The following is an 8,212-nucleotide window of genomic DNA, read 5'->3' on the forward strand; positions in this document are numbered from 1 at the left end:
ATAGCAAGAAGTTCTAGAGTTAGTGAGTTAGCAACTTGACATCATCATAACACCAGATTTTTTTCCCTAATTCTGTCTGTCACTCTTGGTACTCATCCAAATTCCCTCATTGTCGTAAGAGTGCTGAAGCAATTGTAGGCGTCACACACAGATATGACAATGATCGGCAGAGAAAGTGGGTATGTTCTTCCTATATGTCTCCAAGCTAATGAAGGAAATCTTCCCCGAAATCCCTGGGCAGCCTGCTCTTCATGCCTCATTGGCTAGAAATGCGCTATATGTCCATGCCCAAGCCAATCACTGGCGAGGGGTGCTGCGTTACTAGAACTGGTTTGGTTTCATCATGATTCACCCCTCAGGCTTGGGCTTACTTTGCCTGCAGCATAAGACCACAGGAGAAGGGTGGACAGTTCAACTAAAATTGTTAAAAATTAGGAAGGTAGTGATGAATTGTTTTTGAGTAGGAAACATAGCTATGTCTAATACCTTAGTGTCTATATTTCAGGGTTGTAGTCAGTATTTATGATCATATCTGTAATGTGGCAGCCCCTGCTATATTTTGAACACGTCCGTTGCAAGCTCTTTAAATCTATCTGTATGATTACAAATCCACTTGCCCAATTATTAAAAGCTACAAGGATCTCTACTGACTAGCCCAGCAGGAGGCGCTATCTGTAATTAAACATGATAGAGTGGAACTCTTTTTTTTCTTTTTTTCAAATGTGTGGAAGGAAGACTTTACCTGTAAAGTACGGACTTAACAGTCCATAATCTGCTTCCTCAAGTTCAGTCAGACTGAGTTGAGTTTCACTCTTTTTGAGGTAGTGTAGTCGTTAAGCATATGAACGCCAGAACTAGACAAGCATCAGTTCAGATCTTACCTCTATCATTTACTGTCAATATTAAACTTTCCAATCCTCATTTTTTTCATCTTTAACACAGGGATAAAATAATATTATACTATGAAGATTGAGTGAGATAAACAAAACATGTAAAAATTTGTGAAACATAGTATATGTTCAGCAAATATTAGCTCCTTTTGCTGTCCTCTAGCTCATGGAGTGGTCAAGAAAATGAAATGAGATAATGCATTATAGCAATGGCACATAGTAAATAGTTAATAAATAGTATCTATTATGTTTGCCATAAGCCAGAACAGTAGCTGCCTTTATTAATACCATGGAGTTTTTTTTTTTTCTACATTTTGATTGGTGGAACCATGCCACTCCAATCATGCTACAGGTATTAATTTTTTAGACAAAACACATGGTTAGTGTTTCAAATTACTGACTACTCCCTTCAGGGCCTGTCATGTTACACTAAATGGTCTGGTGTGGTCATTCACCAAACTAATAATTAAATGCTGGAATTTTGCTAAAACAAGTTACAAGCAAAAGATATTGGTCTTCAGCCTATACCCAGAAATGGGTGTTTTGGAAACTATATACTTTATCCTTTTGAAAAGTTGACTTGTCCTTAGTCCCCCCTAACTGTCTTTATTTATTGAATTCCGCAATCCATTGGGCTCTGATGTCCACTGTAAAAAAGAGTGGTTTCTTCGAATTTCATTCTTAACAACAACAACAAAATATCTTTCATAAGGGGTTTCAATAGATCCTGACATAATTAATGTCATTCTGACACAAACTGCTTTAAATTACTGAGTAGAGAGAGCCTTTGTGGTGAAGAATAACACACTGGTTGTGCCAAGAAAGAAGGAAGAGTTTAAAAATGGGTTTTTAGAATGGAATGAAAGGAAGATGGGGTGGGGTATTTGCTGGGAGAACCAAGGTCAATAATGGCTCCCCAGTTTCTAGTTGGGAGAGAGGGTGGTGCAGCTAGATTTATAATGCAACTGAAGGTGCAGTCTGCTCTTCCTCTATTTTTGCACTTTCAAACTCTTCAGTCAGCCATACTCACAATGATGTCCTGGGAAGCACACACCAATCATTGAGACCTCACTACCAGGAGCCTCCTGTAGGAACACCATGCTTCCTCAAACTCCTGATCTGTTATTCTTTAAGCTTTTACTCAGCCCTTCATCTTAGCTGAAACTTGGTTGTCTCCAGATGACGTTGCTTTTAATGTAGCCCTATAATAGAATACTTGTAGCTGCAACTGGGAGAATGACTCAATGCCTCACACAGTAAAGACACTTAATAATCTCATATAGCAAGAAGTCTACAGAAAGTTGTCTTTAAGTTTGGGGCAAATCTCAGTGTTGCTCAGATTGTTTCTATATTTTCACTCGGTTAAACGTAGCATATTGACATTTTGCCTACATGTTTAGTCACACAATGGCTGCTGTAGCCCATGGCAGCACATCCATATCCAGAACAAAAATAAGGAGAAAAGAGAGATGACAACAAATTCACTTCTCATAATCACCCTTTTGATAGAACAAAAACTTCTCCAGAAACTTTCCAGAAAGTGTTCCAGAAACCTCCCAGTAGATTTCCATTTGTATCTGACCTTACAACCTTTCTAATATAGCAACTCTCTGATACAATCTGTTTTCCCCCATGTTTTTTTTAAGTACTTAATACAATTTGAAATATGTATTCGTTTCTTGTCTGCCTCCCCTCATTAGAATATAAGCTCCAAAAAAGCACGGCTTGTGTGTGTTCACAGTTTTATCTTCAGCACCTAGAACCATGCTGATATGTAAGCAAGTGCTCAAAAATACATTTTATTGAATGAATGTCCTTTTGCCATAACCACTGTCATAGCCACCCTTAGCTACAAAAAAGGTTACACAAAAACTACTGGCAAAGGGGAATGGTACCGACTTTGTGATCTTAAACCAAGAATTATTAATCTTCTGATACTTGATACATGATTGAGATTTTTAGGCAAATAGGAAAAGTTGAGGAGACGGTTATTATCTAAAGAACCAACAAAGTCTGGCCAAAGTACTCTCAAGTAGAGACTTTTTGTTTTCAATTTCTACATATCTTAGGACAGAGAGGTAAGATCATTATCCCCCATTCCCCATTCCAACTTTTAAACTGTAACTTCTGTTCTCTCCTGCAAAACCTTCTGTTTATTTGAGGTTTACTCCCTGCAGATATACTCTCCTTGTTGCTACTATTTATCTGGCCATTTCTCATATATTGTAATAAATTAGCTCTGGCTCATGTTCCTCCTCTTCATCCAATTTTAGTCATCATTCTTGCTGATTTCAACACCCACGCAGGCAATCCATCTAATACCCACCCTCTCGATTTCTCACCCATGGCTCTGAAGACCACTACCCCAATACCCAAAACATTATTCCTCAGCTTCTCTCTCTGATACCATGCTCTGGCCTTGTCATTACCAAGAATACATCACCTCTCAATAAGGACATCCTACATTTGATCATCATCTTCTGTGCTTTCAGCGCGGCTTCTCAGGTTCCTCATTAATAACAATTGTTCGATCTCTTCATAACACTCAAACCATACAGTTCACCTCTGAAGAAGTATCCTGACTCCTATCTAAGGTGAATCTTTCTCATCTTCCCTTACGTCCTCAACTTTGTGCCTTTGCTCATTCCCCCCTCTCCCACCTTATCAATTTTTACCTCTCAGTTGGGTCACCCAGCAGCATTCAGACTCACTCTGGTACATTCCTTAGGGCTAGCTGGTTTTGGCTCATCTAACCTCCTTGGAAAGGTCCTGCTTGACCCCCCTATTCAAATAGCTCTCACTCCCTTTGCAGTCACTATTATTCCTATTACTTCATTTTGTTTCCTGTATAGTACTTATCACTCTATATAATTATCCTACAGTTAATTAATTTATTGTTTGTTATTTATCATCTCCCCTCACCCAATACGCCATAAATCCAGTGAGAGTAGAGATTTTGCTTGTCCAGTTCACTGCTCCATCTCCAGCTCAGAAATGGTGCTGAAACTTGATGGGGCTCAATAAATACCTGATAAATAAAAAGTAAATGGCATTTTCCATTCCGCCAGATAAAATACCCTTCTTTTGAACTTTCATATTCCTGTAACTCTTATCCAATTTCTCTTCTCCCTTTCAGAGGCAATATTCCAAGTGTCATCCAAAAACTTCTATTTCCATTTATTTGCCTTCTCTACCTACACTAGACTGGTTTCCACTTCCATTTTTTTAAAAAAAAATTAGCTTCAGAGGGAGAATTTAAGTGATTCATCAGTTGCATATAACACCCAGTGCTCGTTACCTCAAATGCTCTCCTTAATGCCCATTATGCAATTGTCTCTCCCCCGACCACACACCTCCCCTCCAGCAACGCTCAGTTCATTTCCTATAGTTGAGCCTCTTATGATTTGCCTCCCTCTCAATTTTCATCTTTATTTTTCCTTCCCTTTCCCTATGTTCATCTGTTTTCTTAAATTCCACACATGAGTGAAATCATATGGCATTTGTCTTTCTCTGACTTACTTCACTTAGTATAATACCTTCTAGTTCCATTCACATCATTGCGAATGGCAAGATTTCATTCTTTTTGATGGCTGGGCAATATTCTACTGTATGTATACACTACGTCTTCTTAACCCATTCATCTGTTGATGGACATCAGGGCTCTTTTCACATTTTGTTTATTGTGGACCTTGCTGCTATAAACATTGACCCAGCAATTGCAATACTAGGTATGTATCCAAAGGCTTCCACCTCCATTTCATCTCCTCCCTGTTCAGTGGCAACAGGAAACTCCTGGTGCCAAATTTGGTGGCCAATTTTCACTTGTTGTCCTTTTAGATCTTCATTGTTATGAAACAGTATTTCAACATGAAAATCAGATCCATACTGGACAGTACAGACATAGAGTTTCCATCATGGCAGAGAGTTCTGGATCCTTCAGCAGTATTTAATATTCTTGGGGGTTGGCTCCTTCCTTGTTGGACTTTCCTTCTCTGTCTCTTCTGAAGCATCTTTCTCTTCTAATCTAATTTTAAATATGGGAATACTCCATGGCTAAGTTGTAGGCTATCTTCTCTAACTTTCTAAATTCTTTCAGGTAAACTTATTCACTCCTATTATTTTAAATGTCATCTATAAGCTGATGACTCAGAAAATTATATCTCTCATTCAAATTTTTTCTTTTGGGCTCCAAATTCATACAACCAACCACCTACATGATAGCTCAAATCTCTGATGTCTGAAAGCAAACTCTAGATCTTCTCCCTAAATATATTTGTCTCCCCAGTCTTCATTATCTTACTAATGGCACCACCATCTACCCATTGCTTATATCTGAAACCTGCAAATTGGCCTGATTTCTCCCTTGGCTCTAGACTAGACCGTGCAAGTCCTGGCTCTTCTTCCTCCATACCTATTTGCTCTATATTTGCTATACTATTGGTTGTATTTACTGTAAGCCTATATATTACATAGTGTATATGTATGTGTACACATTATATATACCCATCACACACACACACACACACACACACACACACACACACACACAATACCTCAGCTAGCACAAGTCACCATGATGATTTCCCTAAATATACCATTATCACTTTTCTTTTCCTTCAAATACTGTCATTGTGTTGCTGCCAGAGCAACCTATTTCCATATATATCCTGTCACTTCTCTGGCTCATCACAGAATCTAGAATGAAATCCAAATTCATTGACATGACTTCAATTCCCTGCAGGATCTGCCCCTGCCTATATCTGCAACTTACTCTATGACCTTCTTCCCTAAAGAGAATCCTCTACAGCTGAACAAAAGTTATTTCTGTCCCTTGAACACCTCCAGTTCTTTACTGTCCTAGGGGCTTCACAGAGTCTCTTCTCTGCCCTCAATACCTCCCCTAACTATGTCCCTGACTGATTTCTTCACACCCCAGATCTCAGTTTAACTGCCTTTTTCCTCAAAGAGAACCTCTCAGACCACCTATTTCCCCTAGCTTCTCCTCTGAGTTAATATAAATATAACAGATCATTTATTAAACATATTTAATCTCTAAAGAGACTCCCAGTTATTCTTTCTCATAGCAGTATATATTGTATTAGTTATTTGTTATTTATTATCTCCGTTCTCTAATGGATGGTAAGTTCTGTGAAAGCAAGACCATGTCTATTTTATTTACTAATTTATATTCAACTTTAGCACATAATCAGGCCCTCAATAAATATTTGCTGAATAAATAAATAGTGTAAAGAGAAGAGTATTTCTGAAGGGAGACAAATGTGGGTTTGATTCCCAGCTCTACATTTTAACAATGTGATTTTGTATGTTTTTTGCTTTGTTTGTAGACATCATTAAATATATATGTGTGTGTGTACATTTACTTATTTATTCATTCATTTATCTTAGTATTAGATATGTCTTTTAACCTCTCTGAGCTCTAGATCTTCAAGATATAAAGAGAAGAATAGTAATAGTAATATATAGCTTGTAAAATTGTTGTAAGCATTGGGACATAGTATGTGCACAATTTTTTTTTCATTTCCTTAACCTTCTCTTAAAAATAAAAGATCATCGAGATAGAGGTGGGAAAACAAATGGAAACAAGGGGACAGACATGATCTCCCCTTTCCCTGACAGCTAAGTAAACTTGGTTCTGGAGGTGACCCAGATATTCTCAGAGGGAAGAACCACCAATCCCCAGGATGGAGCCATCCCTCAGTGAATCTGTCATGGTATCATTCATTGTACAGAGTTAGGCTCAGGAAAAGAAAAGGAGGAAAATCGTGTCCTATTTTAGTCAGATACAGACCAGAGTTGAACTGCAGGGTCTGTCTTTTACTAGTGGGGCTGACTCTGGCCAATTCTTTTCATCTTTTAGAAGTTAGATTTCTGCATCTATAAAATGGGAATGATAGGATCTATTTTTAATGTTATTATGATGATTGACTGCGAAGAACATTATAGTGTGTTCACCACAGTGCCTGGAAAACACTTGCAGATATGCAGATGTGAGTTTATTCCCCTGCCCCTCATAACTATAAGGACAGGATTACAGCTTAATCTTTATAACACTCCACTGCAAGTTGGCAGTAAATGCTCTGAAGTGTGATAGCAAATAAACCTTTAGGCCCATAATTCACTGTATCAGTTAAATGAGTGATAATAATAATAATACTCCCTTCTATTCACATCTTTGGCAATTAAAGCATAAATAAGACTATTTCAACTGATACTTAGCTTTTAGTTTCACAAGCTCCTAGTCGATCTGTTTTGCTAACGCAATTTGTATGTCCATGTATTTTGCTGAATTCAGTGAATTTGCTACCACTGTAACTTCTGGTGGAAATGACCAAATTTTTGCCTCTATGTTCCAAATTTAGCAATAGATCATGACACTCAGATATTTCTTCAGGGAGTATTAATTGTAGGGGGAAAGTGACGGCATCTTATTTAGGTTGTCTGGAAAATCAAAGGAAGATTATAATTTATAGTTACTATGGTAGCTAATTATACCTTCAAGGATATGCCAGTTGCTGTTAAAAAAAAAAAAAGGCTTTGATCATAGATGAGACCCTTGTTGGGGAATCAAAGAAAATAAGAAAGTGGAATTTGTGAATTTGCCATTTTAAAAAATGCCTAGCTATGGAGACCGAATTTTTCTTTGGATAAAAAGCGAACTCAAATTGGTTTCTCCAAGGTGCTAAAATTCATATCAAGGTTCTAATAACATAGGAACAATACTGTAAAATGCTAACCCATGTGTTTTTATCTGTACTCTCTCTTTACCATGTAGGTCTGTCTTATTCAGGAAAGTGGACATCATTCAGCAAATTCAGGCTTTTAAGCTCAAAAGGCTTGGTCTAGGTTATACCAGGACAAGAGAGACTAGGAAGAATATGCTGTTAGGCAGAACTAGTTTTCCTGCAAAACTCTTCTATCCCTACACAAGTTTAGATAAAGATCTTCTGAGCTCAGGAGGTGAGGAGTAGGAGGAGAAGTAAGACCTGGAGCCAGGGCTGGACGCTCTGTGCTCTGCCTCATCCCTTTGGATTGAGTCCAAGTCCTGGGGGGAATCAATGAGAGAAGGGATTTGTGTTTGCTTCCTGAGTAGGGTTTGGGAAAATCATCAAGGTTAGAAAGACTTCAGCTAGTCCCCCAATTTCTTGTATGGCCCCATAATGGTATGAGAAACCACCTGAAAACTCTCCAGACAGGGGAGCAAAAGTCTTACAAAGGGTAACAAGGAGCTCTAAGGATTGAGAATGGTACAGTTTATGACCAATGGCTGGAGAATACTGCAGGACTGGACAGATACCAATGAC

This window comes from Ailuropoda melanoleuca, chromosome 13 (genome assembly GCF_002007445.2).
Source record: "Ailuropoda melanoleuca isolate Jingjing chromosome 13, ASM200744v2, whole genome shotgun sequence".
NCBI classification, from domain to species: Eukaryota; Metazoa; Chordata; class Mammalia; order Carnivora; family Ursidae; genus Ailuropoda; species Ailuropoda melanoleuca.